The sequence below is a fragment of the Triturus cristatus genome, chromosome 8 (genome assembly GCF_964204655.1).
Source record: "Triturus cristatus chromosome 8, aTriCri1.1, whole genome shotgun sequence".
NCBI classification, from domain to species: Eukaryota; Metazoa; Chordata; class Amphibia; order Caudata; family Salamandridae; genus Triturus; species Triturus cristatus.
Window position 1 is genome coordinate 1,121,004,932 of NC_140591.1, and position 16,862 is coordinate 1,121,021,793.

The window sequence follows — 16,862 nt, forward strand, 5'->3', positions numbered from 1 at the left end:
GTCAGCAAATGTACCCTGAAGGACCACTAGATATACCGTTTGGGTGGTCCCTTAAATTACCCTCACCCCACATAGAACAGAGAAAATTAAGAGAGAACTCCAGACAAGAGAAACATTGTGGCATGGACATTTGCCAACATAGCTGTGGAGTTTCATTCTCACACTGTCTCTTTTTCATTCTGTTTCTCTTTTTTTACGTCTTTCTCACACACATTTTATTTAAAAAACGTTTTCAGTTTGCTATAAGGTTAGAATTTGTGTTGCAAAAACAATACAGTCTATTTACAGATGGATGCGAAAAACAGCCACCCTTTCCACCGCACAAGTGACATTTCCGCAGGGCTACAAGTTATATTTTCAGCCATTTTACTCCAGTGCTCAAAGAATTATGAATAACATGCACAAATGGTAACTGCTGTCATTTGGAATGGCTTTTAGGTTTGCACCCGTTTTAGCATTGATGCTTGGTTCTAAATGGCCCGCATGCATTTTAGAGTCAGATTAGTGGAATGAGTGCCCTTAAGGCATCATGATAGGGCTATAAAAAGTCAGACAAAGGGGCATATGTACAAGCCCCCATCACCATGGGAACGTACATTTTTCCGACATTCCTGTGGCGATGATTAGAGCGGCAGACCCTGATGCAGAGGTCTAGCCCGGGACCAGGGTTCAATTCCCCGCCTTGGCGGGTCTTGGGCTCAAAAATTCCACGGACCTGATAATTCTCGCCTCGGTGCCATTCCAATCATGGAGTCCCACTCTGCAACTCTGGGAAATAGCTTGCTTAATCTCCACAACAGCCCCCACAACGCTAAGGATGCCTGGCCTCCACCTTGGGGGTGCCCAGGAGTGGACGCCTCACAGGGAAAGCCAGGATGGGTTCCACAGCGGTATTCGTACAAGCGCCTTGAGACCCTTGCGGGTGAGTAGTGCGCTATACAAGTATCAATTTACATTTTTTACATTTACCTTATTTACAAGGCAGCGTTAAGCCCCTTAACGTGGCTTAATGCTGCCTTGTAAATAAGGCCCCCTTTCACGCTATGCGTAAATATGGTGCAGCCTAGCGTTTCTAAAGTGGCAGAATAATGCGTTAAGCAATGACAGCTAACGCCTCACCCCGCACTTATGTTGTAAACATCCCCCAAAGTCTCAAATGTCATAAAATGACGACCTTAAGCTGCCAGTTTAGCCCTAAGAAGTGATGAGACAGCTCTACATAGCACCAAATAACATAAATACCCTACCATTGTGAGAAAGCGCCAAAGATCACAGTTTTAAAAATGTAAACTGATTGTACGTGACAATTGCGGAAAAAGCATGCCTTTTATTGTGAAACACATAATATTTCGGGTCATATTTTGCCGTTTTTTTGTGAACTGTGATTTAGTGGCCTGATAAACTTTCATATTTTTTTGTTTGTTTAAATTATGCTTATTGAAAACATGTAAAATGGACTCAACACTGTGGTGTTTTACAGAAAGATGCACAGGGATTAAGTGACGTGTTTTGCAGAGCTTTCTTGCCTGTTTGTGTTTTAGCGCCAATGCAGACACCCTTGCTCCGTGGTGCAAGGGTGTCTGCGTAGCAGCGATGATTGCTTGTTTGCAGGAAGAGACACCTTCCTGCACATAAATAATCATTAAAGGTGAATTGTTCCTTCTATGTGTGCTGCAGAAAGCAGCACACGTGTAAAGAGCAAAAAACGAGGAGCAAGAAAAGTATTTCTCCTCGTTGCGACACTCTAACACCTGCTTTTCAATGGTGCTAGTTTTTGGCGCTGCCTCAGATTTACAGATCCTTGTAAACCAGGGACAGTGGGTGTGTGGTGGAATGCCAACAGCAACACCCATTGCATGCCCCTTTCACACAAAGTGATGTGTGAAAAGGGGCCGTATTTACAAGGTCATGAAAAGCCACGCAGGGTGGCTCTGCGTGGCCTTGTAAATATGGGCCAGCACACAGCGCCACCAGAACGTCCAAAAAAATGACACTCTGGTGGTGCTAGGGGCTTGTAAAAATGCCCCCCAGTACATCATGGTGGAACACAGCGCTGCTTGTTGATGCCGATCCACCAAAATCCAGGGCGGGGGGGGGGATTAGAAAGGACATAACTCATCTTTTAACCCCTTGTGACATTATAGGGTCCCGCCCTTAACTCACGGCAACATTCTATTTGGTCTTCAGAAGGTAGGGGAAGAGCTGAGTAGGGTTTACTTACTAGTCCTAACACTGTCTTCCAGAACGTTGAGACTTGGGTAGCATAGAGACTTCAGGAGATACTAGAGGACAAGCTGGGACTAAAACCAGCTAGGTTTGGCCAACCCCATTGGCGTTAATAGTGCAGATGCTATTACCTGGCTTACAATTATTCATATTCGTTCTGACCCCAGTGACGTTTTAAATCATGGGCAAGGTGGCCAGTTGCCTGGGGATCCACATTTCAAAGGGGCAGCCCTGAAGTGCTCGGACAGTCCTGTCTAGTCATATTAACCATTTAATAAGTAAAGTTATTTTTTTGTTTTGCTTTTTTGTTCTGATTTTAGTCTGCTACATAATATACTACCAAGGAATACTGAGTGAATTGTCACGGGATCTAGTGCTAGGTAGATGCATCTGAAGGTGGTTTAATTTATAGTGCGGCACTGTGCAAATCTCTGGAATAAATTACCAATGGTCCCCGGTATGCAACTAAAGTCTGCCTTGGGTCGAGTTAATAAAAACATTTACATGGATGTGTTCCCTCTTCCCAAGATTTAGTAGTTGCTTTCAGACACTAGAAGTATGGAGTGGTTTTCCACTACAGATATGACTTCAGCATACCATCAAGTTCTCCTGCATAGGAGCAGCAAACATCTTACTGCTTTTATCACCCCGATTGGGATGTTCCAGTTCAAACAGGTCCCCTTTGGATAGGCATTGGCCGCTGCCATGCTCCAACGCCTCATGCACTAAGGGGCTTATTTACAAGCCCCTTGCGCCACACATACATCACTTTTCCCATGTTAAAAATGACGCAAAAGTGGCGCGAGAGGCTTGTAAATAAGCCCCCAAGTGTTTAATGGTCGTGGGCAGGAATAGTGAGGAACATGATACGTTTCTGCTGGAAGTACTTAAAACTTTGGAACTTTATGGTTTGACAGCAGAGGAGTCCAAGTGCAAGTTTGCAAGGAGAACCGCAACGTACTTAGGGCATAAGATCAGTTCACGAGGGATCTGTCCTAAGTCAGACTTAGTGGATGCTATCAGGAAGGCCCCTGTACCCCTGAGTAAGGATGGGGTAAGACATTTTTTAGGTTTAGCCAAGTTTTATTCCAAATTTGTCTACAAAAATGTTTCCTATTCGCCAACTACTTAAGGAGGGGTATAAGTTTGTATGGACTGATGAGTGCCTGCTCTGCTTTGATGGCATTCAGAAGGATATTTGTTTGGTGCTAACCCTTCAAGGTTTTGAGCCTAAGCTCAAGAGTTTCATTACCACAGACTCGAGTAGTCGAGGATTGGGTGCTGTGTTGTCCCAGGTGCAGGAGGAGGGAACTGAGGGCGTGGTAGCATTTGCATCCCAAGCCCTTACTCCAACTGAGAAAAAGTATCCCGTTATTGAGAGGGAGACTTTGGGTTGTGTGTGGGGCTCAGACACTTCAGACAGTTTGTGTGAGGTACCAGCGTCATAGTAGGAACCAACCATAAACCTCTCACTAAAGATCATGCCACAGGGTTTAAGTAATGTGTCCCCCAGAATCTCATGCATGTCCATGCAGCTGTCGGATTTTGTTTATGAAGTTAAGTGTATGCCCAGTGTACGTAACAGAATTGCAGATGTTTTGAGAAGATGTCTGTTACCAGTGGAAGGTGAGGTAAAGAATGATTGGGATGATTGGTTGGTGGCAACAATTATTCATGAAGAATGGGTCAAGGATATTTCCCAGGACGATATCTTAGTTACTGCTTGTAAGTATGTCCAAGAAGGTTGGCCAGAGAAAGATCTTGATTGCATGACATCTGTAACCTGTAACAGAGACTATTAACTCCTAATAAATTCCATCATAAAAACTACATGACCTGTCTACATCGGATCATTCTTTGATTACAACAAAGGCAACGAGTGGAGAACTAACCTATGAGTGAACAAAGTTTGAAGAAGAATATCAAATTTACTTGAACCGAGTGAAAAAATATGGGAGCGAAAGATAAAGTCTACAAGAAACTAAGAGAAAGGAGATTACGAATAAGTGAATTCTATAGGAAAAAAAGGAGAAAAGAGATTGATGCCTGCAAGAAAACAAATCTGCATCTGATAGCCTACAGCAGAGCTTTCCAAACTGTGTGTCCTGACACAGTACTGTGTCGCCTGCAAATGGTGGGTGTGTCGAGGGATGACACTGGTATTAAGGGGCACTTAGCACATAACTGCTTCTAATTAAGAGGCATTCCTTTGAAAGCCTTGTTCTCACTATGCCTCATCTATTGCATAAGGTCTCCCAGTAAATGGTCTTTTAAAGACCTGCGAAGTACTCGGGTGCGGCTGTGCCCGGGAAGCTGGGGTGAGGTGACGGAGGGTGATAGACAAAGGGTGATAGACAGAGGGTGATAGACAGAGGGAGACCGACAGAGGGACACAGAAAGAGAGAGGGAGACAGACAGAGAGAGGGAGACGGAGGGAGGGAGGGAGACAGAGGGAGGGAGGGAGACAGAGGGAGGGAGGGAGACAGCGAGGGAGGGAGACAGCGAGAGAGGGAGGGAGACAGACAGAGGGAAACAGCGAGAGAGGGAGGGAGGCAGACAGAGGGAGACAGCGAGAGAGGGAGGGAGAATGACAGAGGGAGACAGCGAGAGGGGGAGACAGCGAGAGGGGGAGCCAGCGAGAGGGGGAGACAGCAAGAGAGGGAGACAGCGAGAGAGGGAGACAGCGGGAGACAGAGGGAGACAGAGGGAGGGAGACAGAGAGGGAGGGAGACAGAGAGGGAGGGAGACAGTGAGGGAGGGAGACAGCGAGAGAGGGAGACAGCGAGGGAGGGAGACAGCGAGGGAGGGAGGGAGAAAGAGAGAGGAAGACAGAGAGAGGGAGGGAGACAGAGAGAGAGGGAGACAGACAGAGGAAGACAGCGAGAGAGAGAGAGGGAGACAGCGAGAGAGGGAGACAGCGAGAGAGGGAGACAACGAGAGAGGGAGAGAGACAGCGAGAGAGGGAGAGAGACAGCGAGAGAGGGAGACAGCGAGAGAGATAGACAGCAAGAGAGGGAGAGAGAAAGACAGAGGGAGACAGCGAGAGAGGGAGACAGCGAGAGAGGGAGGGAGAAAGCGAGAGAGGGAGGGAGACAGCGAGAGAGAGAGACAGCGAGAGAGGGAGACAGCGAGAGAGGGAGACAGAAGGAGGGAGACAGCGAGAGAGTGAGAGAGAGAGAAAGAGAGAGAGTGAGGGAGGGAGACAACGAGAGAGGGAGAGAGACAGCGAGAGAGAGAGACAGCGAGAGAGGGAGACAGCGAGAGAGGGAGGGAGACAGCGAGAGAGGGAGACAGCGAGAGAGGGAGACAGCAAGAGAGGGAGGGAGACAGCGAGAGAGGGAGAGAGACAGCGAGAGAGGGAGACAGCGAGAGAGGGAGACAGACAGCGAGAGAGGGAGACAGCGAGAGAGGGAGACAGAGAGAGAGGGAGACAGAGAGAGAGGGAGACAGAGAGAGAGAGTGAGTGAGACAGAGAGAGAGAGGGAGACAGACAGCGAGAGAGGGAGACAGAGAGAGAGAGGGAGACAGCAAGAGAGGGAGACAGTGAGAGAGAGGGAGACAGAGAGAGGGAGACAGCGTGAGAGGGAGCCAGCGAGAGGGAGACAGAGAGAGAGACAGAGAAAGAGGGAGACAGAGAGAGAGAAGGAGACAGAGAGAGAGAGGGAGACAGAGAGAGGGAGAGGGAGAGAGAGAGAGGGAGACAGCGAGAGAGGGAGACAGCGAGAGAGGGAGAGAAACAGCGAGAGAGGGGGAGACAGCGAGAGAGGGAGACAGACAGAGGGAGACAGCGAGAGAGACAGACAGAGAGAGAGGGAGACAGCGAGAGAGGGAGACAGACAGAGGGAGACAGCGAGAGAGAGAGAGAGAGAGAGGGAGACAGCGAGAGAGGGAGGGAGACAGCGAGAGAGGAGGGAGACAGCGAGAGAGGGAAGGAGACAGAGAGAGGGAGACAGCGAGAGAGCAAGGGAGACAGAGAGAGGGGGAGACAGCGAGAGAGGGAGACAGCAAGAGAGAGGGAGAAAGTGAGAGAGGGAGACAGAGAGAGAGGGAGACAGACAGAGGGAGAGAGAGAGAGGGAGAGAGAGAGAGAGAGAGAGAGAGAGAGGGAGACAGCGAGAGAGGGAGAGAGACAGGGCGAGAGAGAGAGACAGCATGAGAGACAGCAAGAGAGAGAGACAGCGAGAGAGAGAGACAGCGAGAGAGAGAGACAGCGAGAGAGGGAGACAGCGAGAGAGGGAGAGAGACAGCAAGAGAGTGAGGGAGACAGCGAGAGAGAGAGGGAGACAATGAGAGAGGGAGACAGAGACAGAGGGAGAGAGAGAGAGAGGGAGAGGGAGAGAGTGAGAATGAGAATGCCGAGTATGGTGGCTCAGTGGACGAAGGCACTCGCTGCAGGGGCCTGTGTTCAGCCTCATGGTCTCAAATGTGCTTGAAAATGCACCATTTGCCCACTTTTATTTCAAAATTTTCTTCCAGGGGGAGAACCCCCCTTAAGTGGTTCGGGCTCGCTCGCTCGCTACACTGCCTTACTGTGCCCCAAAATGATGCATCTCCAAAAAGTGTGTCACCAACATGAAAAGTTTGGAAAGCTGTGGCCTACAGTGTACTCAAATTGTGAGGGACGTTTTGGACTTTCAAATGTATGCTGACTCAGTATCGTGATTCTGGTATAGTTTTATGGTAAGTGAGCCTGCAGTCAACTTAAAGTAAGGGCGTTGGAACTGCTTATGTTTACAGATTAATCCTAATTGATGATCCCAGCAGTTTGCGAGTGAACCGGCAGCATGTGCAGACAAGAGTGAAGGGCTAGTCATCCTAGATTTTGCTGCGGTACTGTTGGGCAGGCGTTGAGACAGTCACTTATCATTTTGATGGGGCCATGCGACGCGCTGTCATCTATGGGATGGAGGAGCACACCTCAAAACCCTGCCGAAACACTGAATATTTGGGTGCATCTCAGAACTGTAAACAAGCTCCTTCTTACACGTAAGGATGTCCTCGCTGCACGGAGGCATCTTTTCTTAAATTGGCTCATGTTCAGAGTCTCTTTGCAGAGTGCACGCAACATTGGCAAGTAATGCATGCATTCTTTAAATTTTACTGCTGGCAGAGTGAGTGCGCGTAATGTCCTCGTGATCTTACCAGGTCAGAGCTTTCTCTTTGTGATGTTTCATCTGCAAGGCAGGCTTGATCAGATTTCAGTGTTGAGTGAGGGCAGTTGTGATGTATTCCTTTGGCACACGGAACTAGGAATACTATTGGCTCATCATAGCAGCCAAGTTATTAGATGTGCTGATTGGAAGGTGCATGATCACGCTGCTCATGAAGGTGTAAAAGCACAATGCAGATGGATTACCCAGTGTGTTTCTTATTGGATTTTGGCACCGATCTGGGAACTGTGGATATTCAAGTGAGGTGTGTCTATTTTGGCCTCTCTCAGAGCAAGAAACTGAATTGTATTATGTTATTTTTTTTATATGTTATTTTGCTAGATGTCTATTGCTCCCACATCTGTAGCAAAGCAACTGAAGAGAATTTTTTTCGCTACTGTAGTTCCTAGGTCTAAAATCAGATTTTGGGGCAGACTCATTTTTATGAGAAATTAATTTTTGTGTTTGTCAGATTCCTTATTATCTTTATTAACATTAAAAACATCTCCTTTATCATTTCCCCTTATTTCCTTGACAAATTTTTCAGAGTGTTCAATAGATTTAACTATGTTAATTGCTGAATTGAGGGATAAATCTGTCATAGTCTATAATCTTTCTTGGACTTTTTTGTTATTCGTCCTCATCAAAATTTGATCTCTGAGGACTTGTTCGTAAGATATGGGTTCAAAGTCACATGAATCAGCTAGGGATCTAAGCGCAGAAACAATTCTTCAATGGATTCATCTGCATGTTGTTTGCGTGAATAAAATATGAATCTCTCCATTACAACATTTTTCTTCTTCCCAAAACGTATGTTAAGTTGTGAGGAAGCATATTTATAGACATCAATATTTCCAGGGTTTTGTAAAGCAGGTAGTGTGGCAAATTCTTTTAATCCAATACCACCTAAGCAATGTTTTAAAAGAGAAAGTTTCCTTTCAGGTTCACAATCATCGCCCTCTAAGACTTCCACATAAGCCAAGAACACTGGTTCCCATATTTCCCATGCCATGGGAGGTTCACCTGGGGCAGTAAGGAATGAAGGAGGGGTTGCTATACCTGACATTGTAGATACTAAAGACAGTAGAAATAATGAATCAATTTTTTTTTTAAAAAAGAAAAGAAAATCAAAAGAAAAAAAGATAATGATTCAATTAACTAACAGTGTAAGTGCAATAATCCAACAAGTAATTGTGTGCTTGTCAAGGATATGCAAGAAATTTCATTTAGGTAACTGTCAATGCCTTGGGTATAATGGTGTGCTTGTCACCGATAAACAAGCACTAAAGTAATGTTTCTTTAATCCGATTCAGACATTGAACTGAGCAGAAAGAGGAACTTGCACGTAGTAGCGTGTTTGAGAATGACAACGTGATGCACAAAGGCAAATACTTATTGTGCTGCGCAAGTATGCGTCTAAATCATTGCATTAAAGAAGAATATGCCTCACGCACTTTCCAGGATTCAGATTCAAAGGTGTGCTTGTCACCGATGTGCAAGCGCTAGAATATGATTAAATTACAGTACCTCTGTTTTAATGGTGTGCCTGTCACCGATGTGCAAGCGCCAGTTTGCTGAAACAATAATGATGTCCCTGATCCGATTGTGTAAAATGGCTGCCTTGACGTTGCACGCACAGCGTGGTAGCATAGAGAGATCAAAACGTGTGGAGAGTCTATGACGCTACTTACGTTGCTTAGTAACGCTGAAACAAGGAATGAGAGGGCTCCGTAAAGAATCCGTTTGAATATTCGATGGATGCGCAGGGAGGAGAATTCAATTATAAACCAAAATCCTGTGCTAACCGATTTTGCCAAAACCAGAATGAAGGAAAGAAGAAAACTACGGGACTCGTTTTCTTTCACTTTAAACACCAACACGGAGGCGCATTCACAATTCTATGTCAGGACAGGAGGCTCCGATTATGCTTTCTCATTTCTTTATTAGAAATGCCCAGCAGCCAATCAGAAGAACCGTTGTAAAACGAAAAACTACAGTACCCATGAGCACCAGGGTACCACGTGACCAACCATAGAGTCTCACATATAAAAGATAATGTAGGTGAAAGCACGTCCTCTTTCTTTGCTGCTCCGCAGCCAGTTAAGTGCCTTTTATTTACCTCTATAGCTACTTTGTTGCATTGATACTTTGTTGCGATGCCGCTTTGACGTGCTTGCTTGTCCTTTGATTGCTTTGTTGCTAACTTGCATTGCTACTTTGTTGCGCGCTGTCAAGTGCTTGTTTGTGTCTCTCGCTCGGTGTTTTACATCGCGCGGTGCAGAGTCTGGGAGCGTGGTCTCACCTCCCGAGGTCCGGACGCTCGTCGGAGCGTCTGTGCTCATTTTACGGTGGAGTGGGAGTACTGGGGCTGAGGGACTCGCGCTAGCGCGCGAGCTCCTCTTTTGCATTTATCTCGAGGCGGCCGTTACCGCGCATGCGCGGTGGCCATTTTGTTTGTTTATTTTAGTGTTTCCACACGGAGCTTTGCCTGAATCGGTTGTTTTATACACCACTGCCCACAGCCTCGGATTTTCTTCAGCCCCATCGACGCCCTTTGCTCATTCAAGGCTTTGGGCTGTATAATAACGCATAGGCACTGCCTAGAGTGATATTTCAGCAAGCCCTCCCTCCACAATTTATTTATTTATATCTGGTCAGGTTTTTCTACCTTTCCTTCTGGCTTGCTGTGGGGTTCTTCACTCCCCCTGAATTGTGCCTTTGGCATATATATATTGATATTGGAGTATCATTTTGTGGGCATTACTATCACAATACTGTGAAACAAAAATGGAAGATTATTTTGATGATGATGATTACTCCTTTGAGGATGACGACTCTAGTTTCCTAGAGCAGGATTTGGTGGAGGCTCTGGACCAAGGGGTTCAACACTCCGTTAATAAAGCCCTTGTCCATGCTATTAATCCTCTGAAACGTCATTTGACGAACTACGCCAAACAACAGGGTTGGTTGCCTTCTTCACGTTTATCAAAATCTCCAGCTAATCCGCATAGGTCGGATTTTAAAAGACTGGCTAAATCTTTAGCCTCAGAAAAGGCTTCCTCCTTGCCATCGGTGGGCGCTTCTGCCTCTGCTGGACTTCTGACTGACACTGAAGGTCCTCCTTCCTCTCCTTCGGACCAGGATGTTCCGCCACCACGCAAGAAGTCTCGTAAGGAGCATTACGTCGGTGCTCCTACTCATCCTCAGGTCCTTACCTTTGAACCTTCTGAACTTTATCATCCCCATTCATCTTCCTGGCTACATTCTCCTGCGGTGGCGGACTATGTTCAGGCGCATATTCGACAGCCCTTTGAGAAGGATGTTAGGGCTCGCCTCCGCTCCGAGTGCCCTCGCCCGGATCTCGCTGATCACCTGGCGGACACTCCTGAGATTGATTCCACAATACTTTCGTACCTTAAAAAATTTGCGAAGGATCCGAAGAAGGGTCTTGACAGATCCTGGCGCTCCTGTCAGGATAAAATGCTGGATTTATTAGGCCCACTCACCAAGATTCTTGATCTTGGATTTCAAGCCAAGGAATCTTCCTCCCTGGTGGATCCTGATGACCTGATAGAATGGGCTCAGAGGGCCATTTGCCAGTTAGGCAACGCTAATTGTGCGATTTCGAGCGAGCGTCGTCGCTCTATTCTTCTGAAAATCGATCCAAAGTTGGCGGAACTCTCTACTTCCGAATCTGGTCCAGTGGCTCAGGGTCTTTTATTCGGCCAGCCTTTTCTTAAGGAATTGACAAAGTTTGTTGCGACCTTCAGCGGTCTTGATAAGGCTCAGGCTTCCATCAAACGTGCACTTCGTCCGGTTTTTGCCAGGGCCGGACGACATAGGGGACGCTCGTTCGGCCGTGGCTCTCATAATCCCTCCCAGAGGGGTTATCAGTCCCAGAGAGGCAGTGGTCAGGAGTCTGGATACAACTCCCGCTCCAACTTCTATCCTTCCCGCAAAGGGAGAGGTCAATTTCGGAAAGGCCGTTCCGGTGGAAACCAAGGTGCCTACCACGACTCTAACACCTCAGGTGAGTTTGATTCCTTTTTCCGAGGTGGTTCTGGGGGGCAGAATACGATTTTTTCTCCACAACTGGCGTCTCATCTCCAACGATGCTTGGGTTCTGCAAACTGTTCAGGGTTTCATCAGTCCCAACATCAATCCCTCCCTCCAAATCCCCTAATTTTTTCTCTTCAGGACCAAGGGTTTATCTCGGCGGAGATCGAATCCCTTCTCAAAAAAGGGGCAATCATTCCAACTATTCCCCACCCTCAGGGGTTCATCAGCACTATTTTCCTGGTTCAGAAAAAAGGGGGCGTAAATCGTCTGGTCTCAATTTGAAGGATTTCAACGGAAGTGTCGTTTACAGACACTTCAAAATGGAGGGGATCCATCTACTGCGCGATCTTCGTCGCGAAGGGGACTGGATGGTTCGGCTCGACCTCAAGGATGCGTATCTTTCGATTCCCATTTTCGAGCCTCATCGCCGCTTTCTTCAATTCAGTTGGCAGGGGACTTGGTACGAATACACGGTTCTTCCATTCGGCCTCTCGTCAGCACCTTGGTGCTTCACGAAACTTCTGAGGCCCGTTGTGGAATGTCTGCGTGCTCGGGGTGTCCGCTTAATAATATATCTCGACGACATTCTTATCATGGCGGACAGTCCCCTCACAGTCTTAACGCACCTGGAGTGGTCTATCGACCTTTTACAATCTCTGGGTTTTCTCGTCAATCCTCAGAAATCTATCTTGAACCCTACACAGGTGATAGAGTTTCTGGGTTTCCAGGTGAATTCCCTTTCCTGTCAACTTCCACTACCAAACCAAAAGATTCGGTACATCAAGAGGGAATTGAGGTCAGTTCTTTCCAGAAAGACTGTGTCGTTGAGATCGTTAGCACGTGTTGTCGGTCTATTGGCGTCCTCTATTCAGGCGATCTTCCCGGGCCCTCTGCACTACAGGGCACTTCAAAGGTTGAAGATTCGTCATCTCCAAAAAGGTCTTCCCTATTCCGATCTGATTCCTCTTTCCGAGGATGCGAAGAGCGAGATGCAATGGTGGTTAGACCACATGGAGGCCTGGAATGGGCGAGCCCTATTCGGCTCCTCTCCGGATCTGGTGATAGAATCCGATGCCAGTCTCTGGGGTTGGGGAGCCCGGTGCGGTCCCGTCTCGACAGGGGGTCGATGGTCCTCCCAGGAACTGTCCCTTCACATAAACTGCTTGGAACTCCTGGCGGGTTCCTTTGCGATCCGGTGTTTTTCTCCTCTTCAGTCCAATTGTTGCATTGTTCTCCGCATGGACAATGTTTCAGCGGTCCGGTATGTCAACAAGTTAGGGGGAACGAGATCCAAGATTTTGGCAGAGATCGCCAAGGATTTTTGGCACTTCTGTCTTCAACAGAAGATCACAGTTATTGCCGAATATCTTCCCGACTGTCACAATCAGATTGCGGACTGGAACTCTCACCATCTTCGCGACTTCAGCGATTGGCGCCTTCATCCTCGCATTTTTCGCATTCTCTGTCGGACTTGGGGTCAATGTCACCTAGATCTGTTCGCTTCTCGCCTAAACACTCAGCTCCCTCTGTTTTTCAGCTGGAGGCCGGATCCGAAAGCCCTAGCCACGGATGCGTTCCTTCAGACTTGGCCGTCGACTCTGTGTTACGCCTTTCCCCCGTTCATGATGATTCCCAGGGTTCTGGCCTACTCGAAACGCTTTCAAACAGAGTTAATTCTCATTGCTACGCTGTGGAGAGCTCAAGCATGGTTCCCGGTTCTTTTGGAGATGTGCTGTGCGGTCCGGTTCCTTCTTCCCCAGAAGTGGAATCTGTTGTTGGATCCCCTCGGCAATCCGCATCCCCTTGTTCTATCCGGCAATCTCCTTCTGTTTGCGTGGCGAATTTCGGGGATCGCTGCTCGCTCCCAGGCCTTTCATGCGACGCTTCCAAATTCATCAGTGACGCCTGGTCTCCCAGTACTCACAAACGATATAGAGCCTCATGGAAACGATGGTGTGACTGGTGTGTTCAGCGGGAAGTTGATCCCGCTTCAGCGGATGTGGCTATGATTATTAATTTTCTAGCCTCTCTCGCTTCCTCTGGTTTGGCTTATCGCACGGTCAACAACTTCCGCTCCGCCATCTCCGCGGCTCATGTTCCTATCAATGGTAAACCTGCGGGTGAGCATCCCTTGATTTCCAAATTACTTAAGGGCATTCGTTTGTCGAATCCTCCGTGTCCTAAATATGTCTCGCTTTGGGATGTCTCCATTGTTTTGAAATTTTTGGAGGCTTGGCCTTCTAATTCCTTGCTTTCCCACAAGCAACTCTCTACCAAACTGACTATGCTGGTATGTCTTGTTTCTTGCAAACGAGTCTCTGATGTGCGTGCGTTAGACTTGGCAGGTCGCAGTTTTACACCCAAGGGTGTCACTTTTCTTCTTTCTAAACGCACCAAAACTACTATTTCTTCGGTTACCTATCCTTCCTTTCCTCATCATCCCAACCTTTGCGTTGTTCAATGTGTCAAGGATTATGAGGTATGTACTGCCCCTTTACGTTCAGATACACAGGGTCAACTACTTATTGCTTTGCAGAAACCTTTTCGTCCTGTTACTCCTGCTACTTTAGCTCGCTGGGTTAGATGGCTCTTGTCTGAGGCTGGAATTGATGTTTCCATTTTTGGTGCTCATTCGGCTCGTGGGGCTATGGCCTCTAAAGCGTTCTCGATGGGTGTTTCATTATTGGACATCATGAAAACCGCAGATTGGTCTTCTGACTCTGTGTTCAAAACTTTTTATTACAAACCTATTGAGCATATTGCTTCTGTAGTGGTGGATCAGCTTTGAACAAGTATAATCGGAGCCTCCTGTCCTGACATAGAATTAAAAATTTGCAAACATTTGTGACAAGAATTTTCAATTCTATTAAGGACAAGGAGGCGAGGATTATCCCACCCAAGGTCATGATTTGTTCTCATGTTTTCAATGTTATATTTGCATTTAATTTATGCTGATGCATTGGTTTTTTCTCTCTTTTTTACCCCCCCCCCCCCCCTTTGTTGACTTCTCTCTCTTTATGGGATGAATATTACGGCTGTACATTTCTTTTCAGGTTCTGAGCCGAAGTAGCGGCCCTTCTGTTCCTCCTGCTTACTCTGCTTGGATGGTCTGCTGCCTCCTGTGTTCTGCGATTGCTGTGTTTTCTATCGTCAGGGTGATCAGCGGCTGTTGCTGATGGACTCTTTCACCTGGCATTCATCGTTTTTTCATTGGACTTCCTGTTTCCTGTGAACTGTTCCTCACCAAAGAAAGAGGACGTGCTTTCACCTACATTATCTTTTATATGTGAGACTCTATGGTTGGTCACGTGGTACCCTGGTGCTCATGGGTACTGTAGTTTTTCGTATTACAACGGTTCTTCTGATTGGCTGCTGGGCATTTCGAATAAAGAAATGAGAAAGCATAATCCTCGCCTACTTGTCCTTAATAGAATTGAAAATTCTTGTCACGAATGTTTGCAAATTTTTAATTCCCTCTTCAAGAAGAAAAACAGTAATTGGAGAAAAAGGAAACTCTCAACATCTGCCAAATAACAGATGATCCGTAAGGGCAATGAGTCCGTGCCCGCTCGTCGCCAGTGTAGGGAATTCAATTTAAGAAGAAAACGTAGGCAGAAGTAGTAAACTTGGAGATGTAATTTATTGCATCTTCACAAGTCAGGAGACAAACGTAGAATATCTTAACGGCCATACAATACCAAACTCCCAAACCCCCAATACATTTGAAAGATGCCGCACGCGGCGCAGAGCGAGACAGTCACGAGCTGTGATGAAAGCTCACACTCATGACGGCCACGCTCCGAACACCTAACAATTACCCATCACCCATTTCAGTGACAGTCTTTTAACAACCTTGCAATGATGACAGCCATTTCACCACTGGGATTCGAACCTGCAACTTGTGGGTTACATCCAGTTCTCTGCACAGATGATAAGCCCACTGAGCAGTCATCGCTCTTGAGACAGCTGCTCTTTCCCTTCTTTCAAGCTCCATCTGTCCCCATCTTCCTCTTTTCCTTCCCAAACCTCCCTCGAAATGCATGTATCTGATATTTCATTTGCTCCCAGACCCTCTCTCCATCTCCCCTACCTCATATCTTTATTTCTTTCACTTTTCTGCTGTCCTGCCCTCTCAATTTCCTGCAGCCCGGTCCATTTTTTTCCTGCCTTTTCCTCATCTTACAGAAGCACTTTCATTATCACATAGCCCTCTTTAACAAGATCCTTCCTTGTGAGTGTGTGCTTAGTCAGAGTGTCTGCACTTCTGTTTAAGGAGAGATATGCCAGCAGTGACTTATTCAGAGCTCGTGCCCAGCTGTGCGAACTATGGACAGTTTTGGGGTAACAAAATAATTCAAAATCATTCTGTAAAAGGGGTCCCAATGCATGTCTTCATCAGCACCCCAATAATCTTTAAAATGGAACTGGCTAATTCGCTCTTAGTCCCGTCAGATGGAAGTTGCCTCTCCAGTACAATTAGTGAGGTAAATTTTTGTGGATTGAGGGGCTTGTTTATGAGCCCCTTGCGCTGCCAGTGCATCACTTTTTGTGGCGCACTGTCGGTGAAAAATATGCGCTGCACTGCAACATATTTACAAAGTGGCGCATTTAAGCAGATGCCTTACTTTGCTTCATTATACCTGCATCAGGTATAATGCATGCAGGGTGGGCGTTCACCCGCACAAAAGGCTTGTTTAAGTGTCGCAGTGAAATCTATGAGATTTCACTGCAACACTTCTAGGACGCCACTGTGTTAAATCCTTACGCCTGCCTCACAGCAGGCATAAGACTGATGCAGGCCCTTTCACATGGGCCTTGCCCCATGTGAAAGAACGCAGTGCTGGAGTTGCATCTGTTTTCAGACACACATCAGCAATTCATCACATTTGCGCCTACAGATATGTCCGGAATACTGACATGTCTGTAAATCCTTGCGACATGATGCATCATACTGTAAATACGGCATATCCATGGTGTCGCAAAGGAGGGCGCACTGAAAGTGTCGCATCTCTGTTTTTTTACGCAGCGATGCAACACTTTTCATAAATGAGGCCCTTACCGTACAAACAGTAGAGTGCCACTTTAATAAATGCAAATGTGTTTAGATAACGTTGGGTAAGCAGAATAGTCCAGTAGAGTGCCTAGCATGTAGGTGTACGTACTCAGAGGAGGTACAGAAATCCGTTTTAGTTTTTAATGCCCATCATACTAAAACAGGATTCTTATTGATGCAAGCAATACATACTAATTTAAACAAAGAAAAAGTGGTGGGAAGAATCCTGGCCAATAATCTAACCACTAGCAATCACTTGGGGTAGCATTCCAATCCATAGTTTTTTTGCCCACCATGCTATATCAGATTAGACCCAGCCATGTTCAATTCAACCTTGGTCCAGCTTCAATAGGGACAGTCCAGCCCGACTGCCA

General features: G+C 46.7%; 1 protein-coding gene across 1 annotated transcript in view; it reads left to right on the forward strand.

Annotated features, from left to right (window-relative positions):
* The window catches only part of TMEM255B (transmembrane protein 255B), a 670,912-nt gene that overhangs the window by 587,790 nt on the left and 66,260 nt on the right, over positions 1-16,862 (forward strand). The window lies entirely within an intron of this gene.